Consider the following 23,959-nt stretch of genomic DNA (forward strand, 5'->3'; position numbering starts at 1 on the left):
ATATACATATATAACTAGTGCACTCCAGGGCAAAGACCTCAGATACGTCCTTTCACTTTCGTCTGTTTATGGTCTTTCTATGCCAGTCAATACGCGCAACTTTTCTTAGCTTGTCATTCTATTGTCTTCCCTTCCTTCCTCTGCTTCGTTTGTAATCTTAAGGGACCCATTATTTTATCATTTTTGTCCAGCTATTATCTGTCACTCTCATTTTATGTCTTGCCCACGACCATTTATTTTTCTTACATGTTGGTAGAATATCCTCTACTTTAATTTGCTATCGTATCCATATATATACACAGTACATATATATATATATATATATATATATATATACAGATACATACCTATATGTATGTATGTATGTATGTATGCATGTATATACGTGTGTGTATGTAAATAAATAAATAAAAAAAAAAAAATATATATATATATATATATATATATATATATATGTGTGTGTGTGTGTGTGTGTGTATCATCATTATTTCTTGCTATTATTTTTTGCTAAGCTACAACCCTAGTTATAAGAACAGGATGCTATAAGCCCATGGGTCCTAACAGGGAAAATAGCCCAGTGCGGAAAAGAAATGGGATAAAATAAAATATTTTAAGAACAGTAACAACATCAAAATAAATATTTCCTATATAGACTATAAAATACCAAGTAGAAATTCAAACTAAATACCGTGCGCACACTGACTTGAGCCAAAGCAGGCAGCTATAAGTATAAATTACATTGGTCATTGCGGTTACGTTTCTATCCAATTACGGAACAAATGTGCATTTACTTCCAGTTACGAGGCTGTTTGAAGAAACCAACAAAAAGCTAAAGAGATTTTCTGAAAAGATTTACAGATGCGAATCTCCTAAAATTAAGAAAATTGGAAATAATTGCAATTTTAGGTCGAAAACGGATTTTGAAAATACCAGGACCAACAAATTCACCAAAAAATAAAAAGTAAATGATGAGATTTCTGAACCTCTTGTAATAAATGAGGTTAGACTTTTTATCAGCCAAATATTTCAGCTTTATGATACCATTAAATTTTTTTTATTTGGAACAATTTACACTGAGTGGATATTTATGAAGGTTATAACAATGAAAAATACGTTAAACAAGAGTAACTATTTTCAAACCACATAATTTCAACTACAGCTATCAAATAACTTCCGTCGTATTTCAAGCAGATATCTGAAGTCAGTGAAGACGATTGCATGTTTCAGCATAAGCTTATTTCCAACTTTTTAGCTTTAGAAAAATGATACTTACAAGCAAATGTTTAGACAATTGAAAGCGTTTTGAACTTAACCAGCGTAAATTGACAATATAAATCATTCCAAGCTTTCATTTGTCTTAGGCTTATTGTTAAGGAGAATTTAATTGTTAAGGAGAATTTAATTGTTAAGGAGAATTCAATTGTTAAGGAGAATTTAATTGTTAAGGAGAATTTGTGTTTACGAAATGTGACATAGATGTTACCTTGGAACTTTCGTTCACCTATCATGATTTAAAAAAGTAGATTTGATTTGATAAGCAGTCACAAAATTGCTGAAGTTATTAAAAATACCAGGAATACTTGCAATTTAACAACAATTTAACACAAATATCTAAGTACATCTCCCTAAGCGATTGTAGGTTAATTTTCATCAAAGAAACGGAACCAAATACATGTTCAAATTGCAAGTTTAAGGATCTAGACAGAGAAAATAGACAGAGTTCAGCGTCCCGTAAGTCGTAAAAATGGAGTAAGGAAAGGCAGAAGAGCACACGCAGACAGAGATTATCATATCCTTTGAGGTTTCCCCCACACGTTAAAATGCATTCCCGGAGAAGTCATATTTTCGCGGGAACCGACTCAAACTCCGAAGTTTGTGTGTGGAGATGAGATTAGTAACTCGAACCCAGTACTAATTAAACCGCAACACATGGCTTCTTTGCTTACTTCTTAAAAGTCAAAGACCTCTCCGGTTGGTCTCTGCTCACGGAAGAGACAACTGCAGTGGAACAACTTCCAAAGGAGATGTTTGTGGGGGGAGAGGTTACAACAATATGAGTTTTATTCATAACTTTGAAGGTTGAAGAGCTGGATTAACGTATGTTGGGTTTCATAAGAATAATTTTAATACTAATAATTTTAATCATTTCAATAATTTTCCATAATAGTATAGTATTGAAAGCGTTTTCCGGTACTTGTTGTCGTTCAAAGCAAGCAAACGGTTTTCGTGGAACAAGCTCAAATGTGATTTCATTCTCCATTTGACAATTTGAAGAAATGGATTAATATGAATCACGGAAACGTTGTTTATAATAACTTTTTACCATTATCATTATTGTTATCATCATCATTACATGCAAAATAAGTGAGAACTTTATTAAAACAAGATTAGAATAAAATCCGACTTGCAAAGCAATCATCCAAAAATACAAACTCCAAAGTATTTTATTCATTTTCAAAATATGGACTAACGACGTAGCACTGGAACCACTACTTCATTTAGTACCTCATAATGAGGCTGCATAGACTGAGTTGGACAGCAAAATAGAGATTACTAATGAAAGTAAATAGTACAAAGATATGGAAAACGGGATGGAACACAGAAATTGCACTGTGAGGTAACGTGTCAAGAAACAGAACAGCAAAGTGAAAGAAAAGATGTAGGTAAGGGGGAGGTAAAAGGTTAAAAATTGAATGCTGAAAAGGGCTGCAGAGATGCTGTGTAGATCATTTAGCAACGCATAAAATGCACCACGTGAGGTGTACTGACGGCAATAACTCCCCTCACCAACCTCTATATGGAGATATAAAAACGGATAAGCAAGGAAAAAAGATAGATAAAAATAAATTTAAAATAACTTATAAGTATACATAAAGAACAGAATGTTCATCCAGTTATTTTTTTATAAAAGCAATGTTTCTAAGATGAGAACCAGCAGTTTTTACTACATTATTTATTTGGGCAATGGAAGACAAGTTACAGTCAAGAGAAACGCCTAGATCACGAACTTTAATAGATATTGGGACAGTGTCGTTTTTTTGTTTATTTGAATACTACCCAAGTTTCTTATTTTGTTTTTCTTTTAATCTTAGTTGTTTGATTGTCATCAATTTCTTAACATTGTCAAGAATTCGGTTTAGAGTTTCAGTAGTGTCGTCTTTATCATTTATGAAAAGAAATGTCTGTATCATTAGCAAATAGTAGGAACTTCACACCATGCCAATGTAGTGTTTTCGATATACCAATTGTATAGATACATAATTAGATTGGTCCTAGTACACTCCCCTGGGGTACCCCTCTGTTTAAAGATTCATATGATGAATAAGAGTTTCCAATTTGCACACAGTAATTTCTGTAAACCAAGTTGTCTTTTCGGTATTCGAAAGCTTGATCTTCTATACCGAGGGACCGTAGATCATTTAGTAGCAGTTCATGCACAACTGTATCAAAAGCAGCACTAAGACAGAGTAATATTAAAATACCACATTTATTTTCATCCATCATTTCCTGCACATCATTTACAACAGAGCAGATGGCTGTCTCTGTAAAGTGTAATTTTCTATATGCAGACAGGTTATCAGGCAAAGCTTCTATTTCTTCAAAATGACCTATTAGCTGTTCATGAATTACGTTTTCTAGCACTTTTGAAACAAATGATATTCGAAATAAGTCTATAAGAGCTTAATTCCTGATAATCTAGAGCAGTTTTCAGAACTGGTGGGACTATAGCCATTTTCTCATTTGGGAAACTTACACTCATCAATTGATTGATTCCATATTCACCACTAGATTATCAACTTTCTCGGTGAGGTCAGTGGTCTGGTAGCATTTGCTGCGTGTGCGCTAAGCTACACAATTTGGTTTTCCAATTCAGCAATTTTCTCATTATGTTCAATCAAATCAATGCCTTTCATTTTCAGTAGCTTCTTCCATTTTAATATATTTATCTTGGCTATTCTGGCTTCATCTACGCAGTGTGGACCGGAGTGGGACTATTTGGTGCGGACTTTTGGGCGCAATCATTTGGGTGCCTCCTGACAGATTGGCACGCCCGTTTGGGCGCCATCTGATTTGGCGCCAGTCAAACATTAGCAAAAAAAGTTTTATAAATTCATTCAAAACTTGAAAAGTAGAGATAATATGTAATAATTCATAATCATTCAAAACTTTAAAACTTGGTGCTGTTTTGGTATACAATCTCAAATTCGTGCTTTTGCTTTGGTATGCGATCTCACTTCATTTCACGGCCAAACAAGAACCGTTAAATTTTCTATAAAAATATATACCGGGAATAATTACCTAATTCACACTCCCCAAGAGAGATTAGTTCACCAAACGTTCAGCTGGGCTCCACAAGGCACTAGAAGAGTTGGAAGACCCAGGCTTACATGGCTGAGGACTATGAAGTGCGAAGTAGATGATGAATGGAGACGTATTGAATTAAAAGCTCAAGATTGAAAAGGCTGGCGAAATCTAACCGAGGCCCTTTGCGTCAATAGGCGTAGGAGGAGATGAAGATGGTGATGATGATATGATGTTAGCGTGCGCAGCTTATCATTACCGCTTGCCAGTATATACGGAGCTTGATGTTTTAAATTTTTATTTACCTATTAAAAATGTTGAGATTACATACCAACGCAAAATAATAATTTCTGCGATCACGCCATAAATGAGATTTCAAACCAAAACAGCACCTAATTTTTTTTTTTAAGTAAAAGCAGGCTTATAAAAGTGTAAAAACACACTAAAATAGTAGAAAACATTTATATAATTCATTAGGTAATTATGAACAAGGCTCCATTGGCAGGAACAAAAGCGACCGAACAAACAGGTAAAAGAGGAGAGAGCTAGTTTTCCTCCTTTTTAAATGTCTATCATCTTTCAATTTATAACCGATATATTGTAATTTTGTACATCCATACAGACAAATTCATAAATAGAAAAATTCTTTAAGCTTTAAAAATTAATTAAGATTTATATATAGAACAAATGTTTTATTGCCAAAACGGCCGTCGCCAGATAGGCTTGGGGCAAAATCAGCTGGCGCCCAAACGGCTGTGCTTAATCGGCCAAGCCAAAATGGCTGCACCTGAACGTACCCTATAGCCATGTGGACATATCGAATTCAATTTTATTACGTCTTCATCACTGATGTTTGTCACTATCAACACACTTCCTGGGATAGTACATTTTAGATCCACATCCTATCCATTTTTTTTGCGTCTCCCCTTGTAGATCCACATTTGGGACAGCCCAGGCAGTCAGCCATGATGTGCTTTTACTTCTCACTTTAGTCTCTCCATGGGATTAGCTGATATTTTTTCAAAGATGTCACAAACGAGAAATATAAGCTAAAACGCAGCCCAGGGCCAGTATTTGACAAAGTTCCTCGAAAGGTTAAGAAGTGCCCTAGGAGAGAGAGAGAGAGAGAGAGAGAGAGAGAGAGAGAGAGAGACTTCTATAAATACCATTAATAACTATATATACCGCCATAGGATACAGCCATTCCCCATATATACCAGAACGATTTCAACTATTGCTTCTCCGTGATATAGCGCGACCGCTGTAAGATAAAAGTCACCAGCATAATAGGCCTGTTCTATTTCATCTCGATGGTGAATTCAACCCACAACTCATAGGAATCAATACGGATGTTTATCTCTTTACCGATAACCAAACCAATTACATTCTATGACCCGGTATCGTCTGTAAATAAATAATATCAAAATTTCTGTATGATTAACTGTCTATTCATAATAACCAGTCGTTGGCATCGACAGCCTTAAAAAAATAAATATGTTATCAAAGTTGATTACCCTCCCACACACCCAGTAGCTCTGCAGGTAATTGGTTTAGCGAAATTCGGGCTTCAAGTCGCTTAGTATTCATGAATTATTCATATCTATGAGATTTTCGTCCAAGTAAAATTGGCTATCTAATCAGGAAGCTTATGGTATTTACATTTTTAGGGAAAATGCGGTGATTACCTTCACAGCGCGTTGTCATGATTAGATTTTGATGCAGGGGAGGGGGCAGGCGGGCATTACTGCGCATGTCCATAAATAAACAAATCATAGCTTCAGGTGTTTTCAGACACTTCATTCCACAGCAATGTTGTTCGGAACACGAAAGTTTAATCGGAAAGGGATTACCTCTAATACTTGCTCAACCAGGAGTTAGATCATGGAAATACAGTATAGGTAGTTCGGCCAGGGCACCAGCCATCCATTGAAATACAACTGCTAGAGTTATTTGGTTCTTTGACTGGCCAGACAGTACTACATTGGATCCCTCTTTCTGGTAACGGCTCATTTTGTCTTTGCCTACACATAGAATGAATAGTCTGGCCTATCATTACCGCATTCTCCTCTGTCCTCATACACCTGACAACACTAAGATTATCAAACAATATTCTTCTTCGCTCAAGGAGATAACTACTGCAATGTAATTGTTCAGTGACCCCTTTCCTCTTGGTAAGGGTAGAAGAGACTCTCTAGCTCTGATAAGCAGCTCTTCTAGGAGAAGGACACTCCAAAATCAAACCATTGTTCTCTAGTTTTGGTTAGTGCCATAGTTTCTGTACTATGGCCTTCCAATGTCTTGGGTTAAAGTTCTCTTGCTTGAGGGTATACTCGGGCAAACTATTCCACCTTATTTCTCTTCCTCTTGTTTTGATCAAGTTTTTATAGTTAATATAGGAAATATTTATTTCAATGTTGTTACTGTTCTTGAAATATATTTTTAAATGTTTCCTTTCCTCACTGGGCTATTTTCCCTGTTAGAGCCCCTGAGCTTATGGGATCCTGCTTTTCCAACTAGGGTTGTAGCTTAGCAAATAATAATAATAATAATAATAATAATAATAATAATAATAATAATAATAATAATAATAATAAAACGGTTATCTCTTTTTGCCTTTATACGTAGCTCATATTTACATTAATGTGTGGCATTATTACATACTAGTGTACGTGACACGTCAAAAAGGACGGCTAAATACATGCGCACACACACATTCAACCCTTCCCACCCCCTCCCCCTTTCCTAACTACAACTCTTCTTACCAGGGTATGACTATTCTCTCCCTCATCCGAGGGACAGGGAGAGGACCAGTAGTTACATGTCATGTTGCTGCGAGTAACCAAAATAATCAATATTCATATATATATATATATATATATATATATACATACATACATACATACATATATAAACAGACACACACACAGATATATATATATACACATATATATATACTGTACATTATATATATATATATATATATATATACTTGCTCTTTATCATGTAAGGGAGATTTGAAAAAACAAAACGGAAGTAAGGAACTGTACACAGCAAGCGACTTTATGACAACCTTCGAAGACTTTACAATCGCGGAAAAAAAACAAAAAAAAAACTTGAAGCACATCGCCCTTCCAAAAATAAAACCTGTATCGCACCGAACCTGAAATAAAAAAGAGTTGGCGATGTCCTTCACTTTCAATCTTCCAACCCAATGAGTCGTCTCATCCTCAGAGCCGAAGACCACACACAAAACTTGCTTCAAGGGGAACACGTCAAAGGCAGTCCCCAATTAACCCACTTAAATCACCGGCACGCGACTAGCCCAGAATCTCTCTACCTAACTAACCCTTTGGTTTTCTCCGCCATACATTTTACCTCGGTCTCGCACAGAGCAAGAACCAGACGGGAGTCTCATTAACGCGACGTCTTTGCCCTTCTTCCTCTTCTCACTCCCACGGGGACAGGGGAAACGACTAACAACACTTAAGCCGACCTTCACCCTGCTGTACTGACCAGTTGAAACCTACTGCTGAGGAAGGGATGGGAGGTACGATTTTTAAAGCTGTAAGGGAACACGATTACTTTAGAGGTAATTGCTTTAGGCTGAAGAGGACAAAATGGAAATAACATTCTTATTTGGTTTAAATAACCTTAATTCTTTAATGAACAAATAGAAAATAAAGAATGGGATGTGCAATATGAAATTTCATATGTCTAGTGATTATAGTCCCTTTTTATGTTAGAAAATCCATTACCTAGGATACCTACTACACCAGGAGCCCAGCAAAAGTAGACAAATTCAAAATATGATGTTACCTCTATATATAATTCATTGAATATTTTGAATAATTGGATAATAAAGATTATATCGCCTACTGGTTATTAAGGCCGTAAAAGAATCTAAAAATAAGGCAAAAATTACCTCATATATTTTGATCATTCACTTAATTAGGTTATCACTACTGGAAGCAAATTCTCAATGTGGCCTTCCCATTCTTGGATCTTTTAACGACTTAAAAAGCTCCAGTCACTACCACAGACAGTCTCAATTATTCATCCACCCTTCCTACTGAAAAGATACTTTAAACCTCGCATTCCCTTACTCACTTTTATTAACAAATCTTCAAGATATTCATCACAATGAAACAAACTTGCATCGATTACAGCCATCACTCCGGGATCATCCTCTATTCATGAGACGAATTAGTTTATTAACCCATTTTATGCAACTACTTCTTTCTAATAGAATTGGACAGATTCTAATCTAATATATATCTTAATAACCTAAAATACTTTTCTATCTTAATTTCTTTTCTTTACCTAATCATCCTCTAGTATGCTAATATGATATTTATCATGATTACTAGCAAGATACACTTATAGTTGGAAAAGCAGGATACTACAAACCCAAGGGCTCCAACAGGGAAAATAACCCAGCCAATAAAGGAAATAAGAAAATAAACTATATAAGAGAAGTAATGAATAAAAAATATCAAATATTATAAGATCTGTAACAACGTTAAAGTAGTTCTGTCACATATACTATGAAGATAGACTTTCGTCAACCTGTTCAGCATAAAAATATTTGCTACAAGTTTGAACCTCTTTAGTTCCACAGACTCAACTGCGGGATTAGGAAGATCATTCTACAATCTACATCTTAGAGTTCGAAATCTGTGTATTGTCGAATTTTATGATGGAGAAGGGAAGACTGTTAGAATTAACTGCACCCCTAGTACTAAGAAGAAGACTGTTGGTGATGTATCTCATTTTAATGTACCTTCTGTAATTGCAATTGCGTTTAACGTAAATATCAGCAAATTTTTTTTACTATTTTTACTATTTATACATTCAAATATAATTGTACAAATATCATTTAGAATTCAAGAACAGATATTCTAATACAAATATGTATGATTACTTTGATGAGATGTGTTTGAAATAAATTCGAGCATTTCTGGAGTACAGAGACACACACACAAACACATTCGATGTAGGACACATGTTTAGTATCACATAAATTATTACTTGAAAAAAATATGTATTAATTATGCAACCTGCTTATTACATACAACTTAAGTTATTTCCATTATCTGTCAATTTATTATTATAGATCTAAAAGTTAATTTCCAGGTAGCTATAAAAAATGAGACTTAATGAACCATTTTTCTTATATTTTATAAACAACGCAAGTTTCTAAATTTTATTAATATTTTAAGACTCTAAAGGAAATGAAAAGTCAGATGCAATATATTTATACAGAACGTTGAATCCTTATGTGATCAGATTCTTGATTACCTCAAATAAGTTACATTTTAGGTGAAATGGAGAACAGAATAGGATTGAAATTTATGCTTTGTTTATTTACACGTAATTATTATTGTTCCCAGAATATTTATATTGGCCAAATTGTCAACATGTATTACTGTGTTGATGGTTATAATTATGAAAAATCTTATGCAACATACATAAAGAGTTATTTGAACGACAGTGTCAGAGATTAATTTATCAGGCATAATAAATTTAATCGGTCGAAGTTTTTTGGCCATGTTAACGTGAGATTCAGCAGCTAAAGGCCAGATAAGAGAACAATGATCGAAACAAGCTAGAATGAAGGAATTAAAAAATTTCTTCGGAATATATTGATTACAGAACATTTCTACTGCACTATATGTACATACAAAGAATGTGATTTTCTAGAGGGTCCACTAATAATACTTTGAATGTCGATTAGGTCAAAATAGGTCCCATGATTAATTGACCAATAGTTAACACAGTTATACACGTTGACAATTTGGCCAATATAAATATTCTGGGAACAATAATAGTTTCCTGTAAATAAACAAAGCATAAATTTCAATTCTATTCTGTTCTCTATTTCACCTAAAATGTAACTTATCTGAGGTAATCAAGAATCTGATCACATAGGGATTCAACGTTCTGTATAAATATATTGCATCTGACTTTTCATTTCCTTTAGAGTCTGAAAATATTAATATGATGAAAGCACCAACAGTTAATCAACTTTACACCCACTTTTCCTTTTCTATCAGAATACAATGACATCTAAATTTCACAATTTCATTCATTCTCTCTCTCTCTCTCTCTCTCTCTCTCTCTCTCTCTCTCTCTCTCTCTCTCTCTAAGTATTTAGATAAAAAGACACACTCAGCCACATGCACATCAATCATTCCCAACCCTTCCCCTTTGCTAAGTACAACACGCTAGTTTGGACAATCTGCGGGATATTGTTGTTTTAAGAGTGTATGTATGTATGTATGTAATATATATGTATGTATGTAATATATATATATATATATATATATAAATATATATATATATATATATATATACATATATATATATATACATATATATATATATATACATATATATACATATATATAAATATATATATAACATATACTTATATATATATATATATATATATACTGTATATACATATGTGTGTGTCTTACTTATAACTGTAATCGAACAGTTTAACATGTTTTTTTTTTTTTTAAATAGGCCCATAAAAGAAACACAGGAAATAAATGAATAAATAAATCATTATTTCGGTAAATAAACATTGACCCTCTTCAGGATGTAAAGTAAAAATGAGGAATACAGTGGAGAGTGGCGGTTTATATAGGAAAGCAAAAGGGTGTGTTCAATTCTTCTACAGTTGTTATAATTGCTGGAAGGATTAGCCAAATTTAATGTTTATTGACCCAAATATAGTGATTTATTTATTTCCTGTCTTTCTTTTATGGGCCTTTTTGAAAAACACACACACACACGCATATATATATAGAGTATATACATATATACATATATATATATATATATATATATATATGTATATATATATATATATATATATAGCCAGACATTTGTTCTTTACTACATAGAGGAATGTGAATTTGTGTTTTTATTGCATGCATTACAAACAAATTAATGTACTCTTCAAAAATACACGCACACGTATACAAACCCCTACTGTCCTATTCTATACTACAGAATTACCAAAGTCACTCGAATCGTTAATAATTGTCCGGGAAGGCAACAGCATCTTTAAGACGATCATTAAGCAGGGAGGAGAGACAGTTACTTAGAAAGCTAATAATGACGTCGTCTCTCAGTGGTGTGGGATTAAGGAAATCCCCCCACATTAAGCCTGAGCTTAATGCTTCGAGATAACCACAGCACTGGTTACCTTTAGCAAAGCAAATGGGCAAAGAGGGGATTTGCACAGAGCCTTCTTGTCTGAAATCGCTTTACGTGCAAACTAAAACGTATTAAGTGATTTGGTGGAGGAGAATATTTCGAGAATTATTCAGTCTAAGTTGTGCTTTATGTTAACTATGTTGTGGGATGTTTCAGTGCGTATGGATTGGACTGGATTGGATTGGATTGGAATTATGGATTGGTGCATGAGGCCTTTTGGTATGTGCCAGGCGTTGGGGCTCTGAGAACATTCAGCCCGAGGTGCAACTGCATGATGTAAAACTGTACAAGATTGGGGAGGCGTTGGGCCTATGAGAACATTCAGCCCGAGGTGCAACTGCTCGATGTAAAAGTGTACAAGATTGGGGAGGCGTTGGGCCTATGAGAACATTCAGCCCGAGGTGCAACTGCATGATGTAAACATGAAAAAGATTGGGGAGTAAGATGAAAGAAAGGAAGTTCTATACGTAGTTAGAAGGCTAAAAAGTTGGTGCAACCAGGGTTACATTGTATGAAATACATGTAATACGGGAATAAATGTAAACAAATATCTACTCTGAATAAAATAGAGAAAAAAAAATGGAGCGCTTGAATGGATGAAAAATATCTTGACAAAATAAAATTTCCAAGAAATATTTCTCGCTTAGAATAAAAACAAACAGATGTCATCAAGAAAATCTTACATTAAAGTTAAAAGATGTCTGGTTTCAGTCCCAGTTTCATCAGAATAGATGCTCACCAGAACGTCAGCCGAGTATGCCCAACCCCCTACTGTGGTGCCCAACCACAGCAGTGGCCTCCCCAGTAAACAGCTTAAACTCACGGTCCTGGGCGGGGATCGATCTGCTGTCATGCGAATGCTAAGCGAACGGGTTACCACTGTACTATATCCCATTAAAAAAAAAGTAACCAATTTAAACGTGAGATGAGCCACGTAAGAGTAATAACAACAACAACAACAAAAACAACAACAACAACAATAACAATAATAATAATAATAAAAACAACAACAACAACAACAACAACAATAATAATAATAATAATAATAATAATAATAATAATAATAATAATAATAATATCAAAAGGAGTCAGAAATTGAAACAAGCAGGATAAGGGACTCGGCCTCTTGAAATTCTTGCTTCCTCACTGAAGGAAAACTCTTCCCGAAGAAATCTTGGCCGTAAAATATAACGCCATAAATTTCAATCGGAAAGTCTTTAGGTTACAAGACATCCCCGAAGAAAATAAAAGGGATATATTTATACTTCCACTTCAGGATCATACATTACATAAACTGGGATGACATTGCCGCAAGCAGACTCAAATACAAGATGGAAGAAACATTGAACTCATGTTGAAGTCTTTCAAAAATGTTGGGTTTATATAAAAGAAAACGCATCTCTTATTTTTTTTTTTTTTTTTTTTGTCATTTGTTTTCCTTACACTTAAATAAACGTTTTATTCCGTGGAAGTTCTTTGTCTATTTTAACTTTCTCGACTACAATATTTTTTCATTATATAACAGAAATAAATAATACTAATATAATTATGGCATTTTACACGACGGGGTACTCTATCGACAATTGTGATAACTGGTTATTATAATAAATCCACACACACACACACATACAGTATATATATATATATATATATGTGTGTGTGTGTGTGTGTGTGTGTGATATATATATATATATATATATATACATATATATATATATATATATATACATACACACAGTTTATGTGTGTATGTGTATGTTAATAAAGCTTCAGCATTCACACGCAAACTCTCATATTTACTCATCTCAACGTTTATGAAGACTAATGTACATAAGATATCTAATGTATCCTTACCCAGCCAATGCTATACTATAAATAGACATAGATATACACCCAAGATAATGAACAATACATTATATTACATTACATATATATACATTCATATATATATATATATATATATATATGTGTGTGTGTGTGTGTGTGTATACACATGAATATATGCACATTCTCCATATCAAAAGGAAGTCTGTCCTCAAAATTAAAAAAAAAAAGGGGCCAAAACAAAAGCGATCGTCCTCTCATTGTAAGCGAAAACCCGTGTAATTAGTTTTAGAGTTTTCTGTTTATCCATTTTTGAATGAGACCGAGATAGTGTTATTTGCCGGAGGCTTGATAATAGTTAATAGTTCTGAATGAAAATATATTGCATTTGGTGGAGAATTTGGTTCTATCTTTCCCTGGGTCTTCTTTGTAGGTTCAAATCATTGTTGGTTATTGTCGACTGCAAAAACAATGTGTTTCGAGATTATATGTATGAGTCAAATTGGTAAACTACAATATAATGTGTCTGTCTCCTTGTACATTTATCCTTACTATTAATTTTCAAGCGTCGATGACTTGATATTGAATTCTCTCTCTCTCTCTCTCTCTCTCTCTCTCTCTCTCTCTCTGTCTGTACACACACACGCATATATATATATATATATATATGATACATATACATGATATAAATCGGAATACATGCGTACACCAACACAACATTATATATATATATATATATATACACAAACACATATATACATATATATATATATATATATACAAACACATATATACATATATATATATATATATGTGTGTGTGTGTGTGTGTGTGTACAGTATATACAAAAGTTCATTCATAACAAAATTGTTGACTCGAGTAACCCAAGGTCGACGATGAAGCGCAGTGTCGTAGTCAAATCAACTGTTCGACTTCCAGGTCTGCCTACACCAGTAAATTTCAAGATGTTGACTAAATATTTCTAATTCTTTTGCATTTTTCGCTTTGTTCAATGTTACTTTGATTAAGAACAGCAAATACTTTCTCTAGTCGTCTACTATCAGTTTAGCAGTGTCATTCAGGCTAATGGACATATTGTTAGATTGCAATATACTGTATTAAGCCCTGTCCACACGATCGAGCATGCCCGACGGGCAAACAGTCATACCAGACCACAATAGTTAGTAAGAATGAGGGTTAATGACGTCAGAAGCGGGAAAACCACCGACAGGGATCTGGCATCATACAGTGTTGCCAGATCCCTGCCTTTAGTTTTCCCGCTTCTGACGTCATCAACCGTCATTTTCACTAACTATTATGGTCTGGTATCAATGTTTGCCCGTCAGGCATGCTCGATCGTATGGACAGGGCTTTAAATGCGCTAACGGACTTAGACATTGATAAGCGCAGAAAAACTCTTACTTTAATATCCGTACTATATTTTAAGCACGGCCTTTTGGATGTTCTGAAATCTAAAAGTTTTCGGTTTATGGATCATGGTATCATCTTTTTATTTTTTAATGTGCTTTTAAAAATACACAATATCATCATCCTCAGCATCATCATCGTCAAAATTATCATCAATATTACTGAGCTTCAAATCTAGTTGGAAAAGCTCTAGGTGACAATAAAGAAGCTTGCTTCTTGCGCTGTTGAGAAATTAAGTAAATCCTTAACCAACTTCTCTTATGAATTAAGAAAGACACTGAATTTTGTAGGATACCGCAGTATTCACATGCTTTAGACATTTGAAGACCACACTTTTTGCAGATACCTTAGCACTTTCTATCAAATTTAACCATACTGTATACATCACTTGGAGAGGCAATTTTGATATATATTACAAATCCTCCCATAGAATATCAGGGTTAACTCATTTCAATCCCAAATACTTTTGTTAAACATTTTATCAGCATCTTTAATGGAGGTGCTAAGGCCAATGTAAACTGAAATGTCTATTATTATTATTACTATCATTATTACAAGCCAAGCTACAGCCCTAGTTGGAAAAGCAAGATGCTATAAGCCAAAGGGCTCCAATAGGAAAAATAGCCCAGTGATGAAAGGAGATAAAGGAATAAATAAATGATGAGAACAGATTAACAATAAATCGTTCTAAAAATAGTAACAACATCAAAATAGATATGTCATATATAAACTATAAAAAGGAAAAGATATAAGAAATCCAGTATCCTAGTTTGTATTTCCCTGTCTTTCTCACACTAACGCAAGTTAATGGGTTGGGCGTCTTACTCCGATTCATTCTATTAAGCCAGTCATTTTTATTAGTTTGCTTTTCTACATCTTAAACCTGCGCTGTCACAAACACATACACGTACATTGAGAGAGAGAGAGAGAGAGAGAGAGAGAGAGAGAGAGAGTATTTTGTATCATCTAGATGAAGAAATTTTCTTGGAGAGAGAGAGAGAGAGAGAGAGAGAGAGAGAGAGTATTTTGTATCATCTAGATGAAGAAATTTTCTTGGAGAGAGAGAGAGAGAGAGAGAGAGAGAGAGAGAGAGAGAGGTATTTTGCATTATCTCGTTAGTGGAATTTCCTTTTTATTTCCCTCTGCATACTGATGTCCTAAACAAAGTTTGCATAGCAGGAGAGTCATCTGCCGCCTGGATGCTGCTTATTTTTTCCTTTCTCATTTTTACTGATGATATTGCATCCACTATTTTTTTTCTTTTTGTATTTGAATTATTTTTTTCAAGTGAAATGAATTTAATTCACTTAAGTTCTTCCCTTAGTTTCCATAATTATCAGCCTTATTAATAACTTTAGCCTACACTGTTCAAAATTGCATTAAAAGAAAAAAAAACGGTAAATGTCTGGCAACATTTATCCCAGGATTTTTACCGTTTTAAAAACGGTTTCACTGACGTAAAAGGGTGATATTACGGTTACCAACCCGTAAAAAAGATAATAATAAAGTAAGATAAAATTACGGTCGCCTATAACAGTATATTTTTACAGAAAATTTCCAATTAAAACTACGGTTTTTTCTAACAGTGTAGTTATTTTTCATCTTAAATCCCTTTTTCCAGAAATACTTATATGTTAAGTAGATATGTATTTGTGTATGAATTTTATATAAAATCATAAAATACATATATTCGAGCCAATCAAGAGGGCGTTCTACATTTCCTTTATCATGTCAATACTGAATAACTAGAAATGATATCAAATAAATACATCATTGGCAAATCAACTAAGAAAATGCATTCAAAAACTGATATGTTTAATGCATGTACATTGTGCCATTAGCTACCTAATTAACTATAAATATTCCAGTACAAGTTTTTCCACGCAGCAAAACTGCTCTTTCCAGCAGCGAAATTGAATGTTAAAGCACATTATGTTTAGAAAACCAGTTGCTGCATATGTTAATGAGTAGTATTTAAGCAGGTAATTACATTCAAACTACTTACTAAATATAACATGACAGGAAGCAAATAGCAAAGCTGCACAAGTAATGGTCTCTCATTTTCATGCGTTTGACTTTTTTTTTCGATATATTCATTGGTAATGCTATTAATTCTATAAAGTAAATTCTCTAAAGGAATAGCATTTTCTAACAGTACAAATTGTATTGCCTTTAACCTTTTAGTCTATTGTACTGTGACTCATATCAGAAAAAAAAAAATAGAATAGCAATGCCTTCTGGGTCTATCTCTTCAAACTAAATTTTGGTAGGCAGGATACTTGCAAATATGTTATTTCGTCTAAATACAAGGTTAGTTAATAAAAAATAGTAATATCTACGATATTTAGAAGAAAAAAATAATCCAGAATTAAAAGAAAAAATATATATAACGACAAAAAATAACAATAAGAATCCCCATTATGATACCAAAACTCAAACTCTTACGTCATTTTGCCACCACAACAAAAATTATCTGAATTTGACAAGATAATGACAATTCATAAAATACTCGGAGTGAATCGTATAACATTAATCACATGGGTTTTTAATTGTGTTGCCTTCACGTTCTGAAATCATAAAGTGTATTAATAAACTCCAGTTGCACTTTTTTTTTTTTTTTTTTTTTTTTTTTTGGTTCAGAGTAACTTCTGGTATATAAGGATGGGGTGGGGGAGGTTCCCCGTAACTACATATACGTTTTCTTCGCGACAGTCCTCAGGGGAGACCATTCTATTTCCTTCGTCTCGCCCATTGGAAGAGAGTAGCAATTGAGGATAATGCAATTACAAGTTTCTAGATCTGTCTCTTGGATCGCTGTTAAATTTTCTTGTTTGCTTCGTTTAGTGTTAGTGTTAGGGAAACTCCAAACATTTAGGGAGCAGATCTACTTATGAGAGTGGCTGTAAAATACCCGGACTCGGATTTGGGGAATTAAAGAAAGTTTCTTAATTACACCAATTTTTATGAAATTTATTCCTGAGGGTAAGGCGAGCGAGGCTGTTCCCCATATCCTCATTCATTTCATTTCTTTTTAGACGGTAATAGTATGATTACTACTATATGTTATGTTACTATTATTATTTATGTAGGTGAATTATTTCTGTATTGTTCACATCTTGCTCCCTTTAATCTTGGCATTCTCCCTGAAACACCGAGAGAGAGAGAGAGAGAGAGAGAGAGAGAGAGAGAGAGAAATTAACGGAATTTCGACAAAATGGCCTGGGATGCCCTTCAGGGCCGAGAAACAATTGAAGTAGATGTAAAAAAGAGGTTGGACTGAGAGAGAGAGAGAGAGAGAGAGAGAGAGAGAGAGAGAGTGACTGTTTTGAAATAATCGATGACTCACGAGGATCAGTAAAAATAAAAAATAAAGCAAATTCTCTCTCTCTCTCTCTCTCTCTCTCTCTCTCTCTCTCTCTCTCTCTCACATATTTACACAAATAAAGACACACTCACCCTTCTTGGGTAATTCTAGACTTAATGGGGGGAAATTTAGAATCTGTCAAGGGGGGCCTTGAGAGTCCGGGAATTGTGTTCTTTCCAGGCGGAATTAACACGGAAAACGTTCTTGAATATTCCTGTTGATTTCGGTGTTATTCCTTTCTTTTAATCATTCTCTTCATTTTAAAATCAACTTTTTATTATCGCTATTCTCTAAAAGCGATTGTCATCTTTTTTATTCTCTCTCTCTCTCTCTCTCTCTCTCTCTCTCTCTCTCTCTCTCTCTATATATATATATATAATATATATATATATATAATATATATATATATATATATATATGTATATATAATTATATATATATATATATATATATATATATTTTGAAATAATTTTCTCCAATTTAGAATCAATTTCACAATTAAAGTTATTCACAAAAAACACTTCTTATATATTTTTCAATCTCTCTTTCTCTCCCTCACACTGAGGGACCTGGGGGAACCCAAACATAGAATAATAGATAAGAGAAGATCTCTCTCTCTCTCTCTCTCTCTCTCTCTCTCTCTCTCAAAAAATAAAAAGCTTCTCTTATGTTATACATTTTAAAGACTATGCTATGATCATGGCATTACATGGACAAAACAGATAAAATTGAAGGGACTGACGTCAATGAAGTAGTCTATAATAATATGCACACACCCAAAATGTATAGATTGAAAATGGAAGGGATTTTGGGGTTCTGTGTTTTCCTCTTATTAGAGGGAAATTTTTAACAGCTGAAGCATAAAACTGGAAGAGAGATATCTATCATTTCCGTTCCACTGTGTAGTTCGTGGATACTTTGCTTAATAGCTCAGATTTTCATTTATGAATCAAGTTTAAGGTTGTAAGGCCGCTTATGAATGACAGAGGCAAGGAACAGTGACATTGCCCTTTCAAGTAGGACAATGCCCTAGATACAGACTATACATACATATGATTAGCGCCCAAGACCCCTCTTCACCCAAGCTAAGACCAAGGAGGGCCATACAATGGCTGCTGATAGACATATAGGCTTCCCAGAAGCCCCCATCCCCCATCCTTAGTTCACAAGGATGGTGAGGTTGCAGCAACCAAAGAAACTAACGAGTCTGAGCGGGACTCGAATCACAGTCTGGTGTTCACCAGTCAGGGACATAACTATATTGGCCACCACAATACATCGTATTTTCGAAAATACCAACAAAACAAAATTAAAACAAAGTGAAATTTCGCCTAGAGACTACAACAGTTCTATATATATATATATATATATATATATGTAGAAGAGACTCTTTAGCTATGGTAAGCAGCTCTTCTAGGAGAAGGACACTCCACAATCAAACCATTGTTCTCTAGTCTTGGGTAGTGCCATAGCCTCTGTACCATGGTCTTCCACTGTCTTGGGTTAGAGTTCTCTTGCTTGAGGGTACAATCAGGCACACTATTCTATTTAATTTCTCTTCCTCTTGTTCTGTTAAAGTTTTCATAGTTTATATAGGAAATATTTATTTTAATGTTACTCTTCTTAAAATATTTCATTTTTCCTTCTTTCCTTTCCTTACTGGGCTATTTTCCCTGTTGGGGCCCCTAAGCTTATAGCATTTTGCTTTTCCAGCTAGGGTTGTAGCTTAGCAAATAATAATAATAATAATAATAATAATAATATAAAATAATAATAATGTCAATACGACCGTGAAAAGAACTAAAATAAGTTATAAACATTCTAATGATCTACAAATTTATATAGAATTAGCCATTAAAACTATTTTACCAATTCCCAGATATATCCTATAAACGTAATAATAACCACAATTCGCCTTTCAGTATTACCGCAACTAAATCTTGCTCGTCCCACATATTAAGTAGTAGGTTGGCCAGGGCACCAGCCGCCCGTTGAGATACTACCGCTAGAGATTTATGGGAGCCTTTGATTGGTTAGACAATACTATATTGGATACTTCTTTCTGGTTACGGTTCACTTTCCCCTTGCGTACACATACCCCGAATAGTCTGGCCTATTCTTTACAGAATCTCCTTTGTCCTCATACACCTGATAACACTGTGATTATCAAACATTTCTTCGCCCAAGGGGTCAACTACTGCACTCCAAAATCAAACCATTGTTCTCTAGTCTTGGGTAGTGTCATAGCCTCTGTACCACGGTCTTCCACTATCTTGGGTTAGAGTTCTCTTTCTTGAGGGTATACTCAGGCACACTATTCTATCTAATTGCTCTTGTTTTGTTAAAGTATTTATAGTTTATTTAGGATATATTTATTTCAACGTTGTTAGAGCTTTAGAAATATTTTATTTTCCATTGTTTCCTTTCCTCACTGGGCTATTTTTCCCTGTCGGGGCCCCTGGGCTTAAAGCATCCTGCTTTTCCAACTAGGGTTGTAGCTCAGCAATTAATAATAATAATAATAATAATAATAATAATAATAATAATAATAATAATAATAATACTCAGAAAAAAATTCACGAAAACCTTCATCCTAAACTTTGTCCTCTTTGAATGCTCTTCTGGACATCAGAAGCTCAAGCCACGACGCCTTTTTCTATCAGACAAAAAGAAATAACTTCTCAAGAGTTTGTGGTTAGCAAGAACTTGATAACTATTCTTTTTCTTCCCACAAACTTCCCTTTGTTTTACCGTTTCCTCTCTTTTAACATTCACCTCGAGCGCGGCAAATAAGAATGCTTCAAGATACCGTTGGAGCATTTATATATATATATATATATATATATACGTAAAAATCACAGGAAAACGTGATGCTCAGATGCAGAAGAACCACAGGGAAAATGAAAATACGAAATATACGCTTAAGTCCTGACTAGTTTCGTGATACTTCTTCAGAGGACTCTGAAGAAGTATCACGAAACTAGTCAGGACTTAAGCGTATATTTCGTATTTTCATTTTCCCTGTGGTTATTCTGCATATATATATATATATATATATGTGTGTGTGTGTGTGTGTGTGTGTATGGAAATATATATGTATCTATATACAGTATAAACACATATTATATACATTTATATATATATATATATATATATATGTATATACATATATAAGTATATATGTTTGTGTGTATACTGTATATAAATACATACATATTTCCACACACATATATATATATATATATATATGTATATATATATATATATATATAGTATATGTCATCATCATCTCCCATTAGATAATTGAAAAAAAGACTGATAATTGCACATATACTAGAGATCTTCAATACTTGATGAAATATTTTAGCAAATGGTGCCATATTCAATAAGAAATATAACAAAATTTGATTGAAAAATTAACCTTAAGAAAACACATCTTAAATACCACAAAGACTCAGAGAAAATGAACAAATACCTTAATCTATTGATAACATTTAAAGTCGTTAATCTGACGGATATATAGTTGAACTCTATCTAAGATTTATAAACGATTTATGCAGTGCCCAGGGTGGATGCGATGGGATAAGATTACCCCACACGTACGTGGGACACGAAGTCTTGCGTTGGCAGCACGTATTTAAGGAGTAGTTCATACTTGTAAGAAGGGATGAAAACCCATCCTAGCCCGACACGGGGATCACTGAAAACGGGCAGGTGACAAAGCGATGAATACCGCCGGAAGCACTCGAGCGATAACGGCCGGGAGGTGATCCGGAGCTGAAGTCTAAGGGTCTGGAATCCACGGTTCATTACACGCTACATTCTGACACCTCTTCAGTCCTGGGAAAATTTACTTTTTTTGTAGGAGCTCCGCTTCCAACGAGATCCAGAGAGAAAATACTGAGGGAAACCCCACAGTTGCACTATGAGCAGTTGAAGAGATAGAAGAACAAGATTGAGGAAAGAAATAAAGGATGGAGGTTCAAGGTTTGAAGGTCGAGAAGTGAATGACAGAGGCAAGGGGCAGGCCAATGTTAAAGGGACTGACCATATATACAAATGATCAGCATATAAGGGCCCTTTCCATCAAGCTATTACCAAGGAGTGCCAGGCAATATCTGCTTTGACTCAGTAGGTGGACCTATAGGCTCCCATAAAACCCCCACCCATAGCTCACAAGGAGGGTGAGGTTCCAGACACCACTAGAATCTCTCGGAGTTGAGCAGGTCTCAAACCTAGATCCAGTAAATTGCCAGGTAGGGACGTTTCGAAAAGGCTAAATGCTAAGGTAAGCTAAAACAAGTGTTTATAATGATTACAGAGCACTAGGAGACATGCACGGACGGTAACAACCATCTACGGGATGAACTCAATTAGGCATATATATATATATAAATAAAATTATACACCCGACTAAAAATTAGGAAATAGACATATATGTATTCCACTCCATATCTTTTTTGTTGTATTACAATAATTGTTTTTACAAAAGGAGTTCCCCTCAAAATAAGGTACGAAACTAAATAAATTACGTCTTGTATTTGCATTTCTAGTGACCAAGGATTAGAAAACAAAGTCGAACGAAATAACAAAAAGTAATCATACCATTAAAATGAAACACCGTTCAAATTACTTGAAAATTAGAACACAGAAATTGGTTTATATAGGGACCTATCCCTTCTTCTCTCTGCTAAAAAAAAAAAAAAAAAAAAAAAAAAATTCCCAAGATTCATGCCAGTAAATACTATTCTACTGCATATCTTCTGCCTTAGGAACCCACCAAGTATTTAACAACAGAGGAATTGATTAATTCCCTAACTTATCTTTTCTTGGCCCTAGAATGCTGTGGTGACATACGCGGTGCTTTGGTGCATTACTGTAATACCATATCCATCGAAATTGCCGAAGCTATCCAGGTAAAAATTCTGAGAAGGTTATTAACATGAGTAACTTTCCAAGGAGAGGAAAATAACTTCATTGATAGCCAAATAAAGAGAATTTGCCACCAAAGTCCTTGAAAGAAACTAAGTGGATATCCTCTCAGATAAGGGTAGAAGGGACTCTTGGGTTGTGACATAGCCTCTGTACCATTGTCTTCTTCTGTCTTGGGTTAGAGTTCTCTTGCTTGACGGTACACTCGGGCACACTATTCTGTCTTATTTCTCTTCCAGTTGTTTTGTTTAGGTTTTACAGTTTATATAGAAAATATTTATGTTAATATCGTTACTTTTCTTATTTTATTTTTCCTGTTTAATTTCCTCACTTGGCTATTTTCCCTGTTGAGGCCCCCGGACTTATAGCATCCTACTTTTCTAGGGTTTTAGCATAGCAAATAATAATAATAATAATAATAATAATAATAATAATAATAATAATAATAATAATGTAATATAACTCTACCATGAAGGGATGGTTGATAACGATATCAAAAGTAATATTAGATGAGATGGAACATAGGGAATAAAGAACATTAATAATGAGATAAATAAAACTTCGGCCTTATTCCCTTTCATCTCAGAAATATATGAGATTATCATGGAAATGTATATATCTAAGAAACTCTCTTCATCTTCTCAAACCCGAGTCAAAGGATTTCAGAGCCACTCTTATAAGTAGATCCCTCCCTATATGTTTAGAATTCCTCTAAAACTATCATCAAATGAAGCAAACGAGACCTTTTTGCCGGCGATCTAAGAGACGGATCTGGAAAACTTGTAATTGCATTATCCTCTATTACTATTCTGTCCCAAAAGTCGATATGAAGAAAATAGTAAGATTCTCCGTTTTTCCGCTTTAATACTTTTGAACGAATGA

The sequence above is a fragment of the Palaemon carinicauda genome, chromosome 33 (assembly GCF_036898095.1).
Source record: "Palaemon carinicauda isolate YSFRI2023 chromosome 33, ASM3689809v2, whole genome shotgun sequence".
In the NCBI taxonomy this organism is placed as follows: domain Eukaryota; kingdom Metazoa; phylum Arthropoda; class Malacostraca; order Decapoda; family Palaemonidae; genus Palaemon; species Palaemon carinicauda.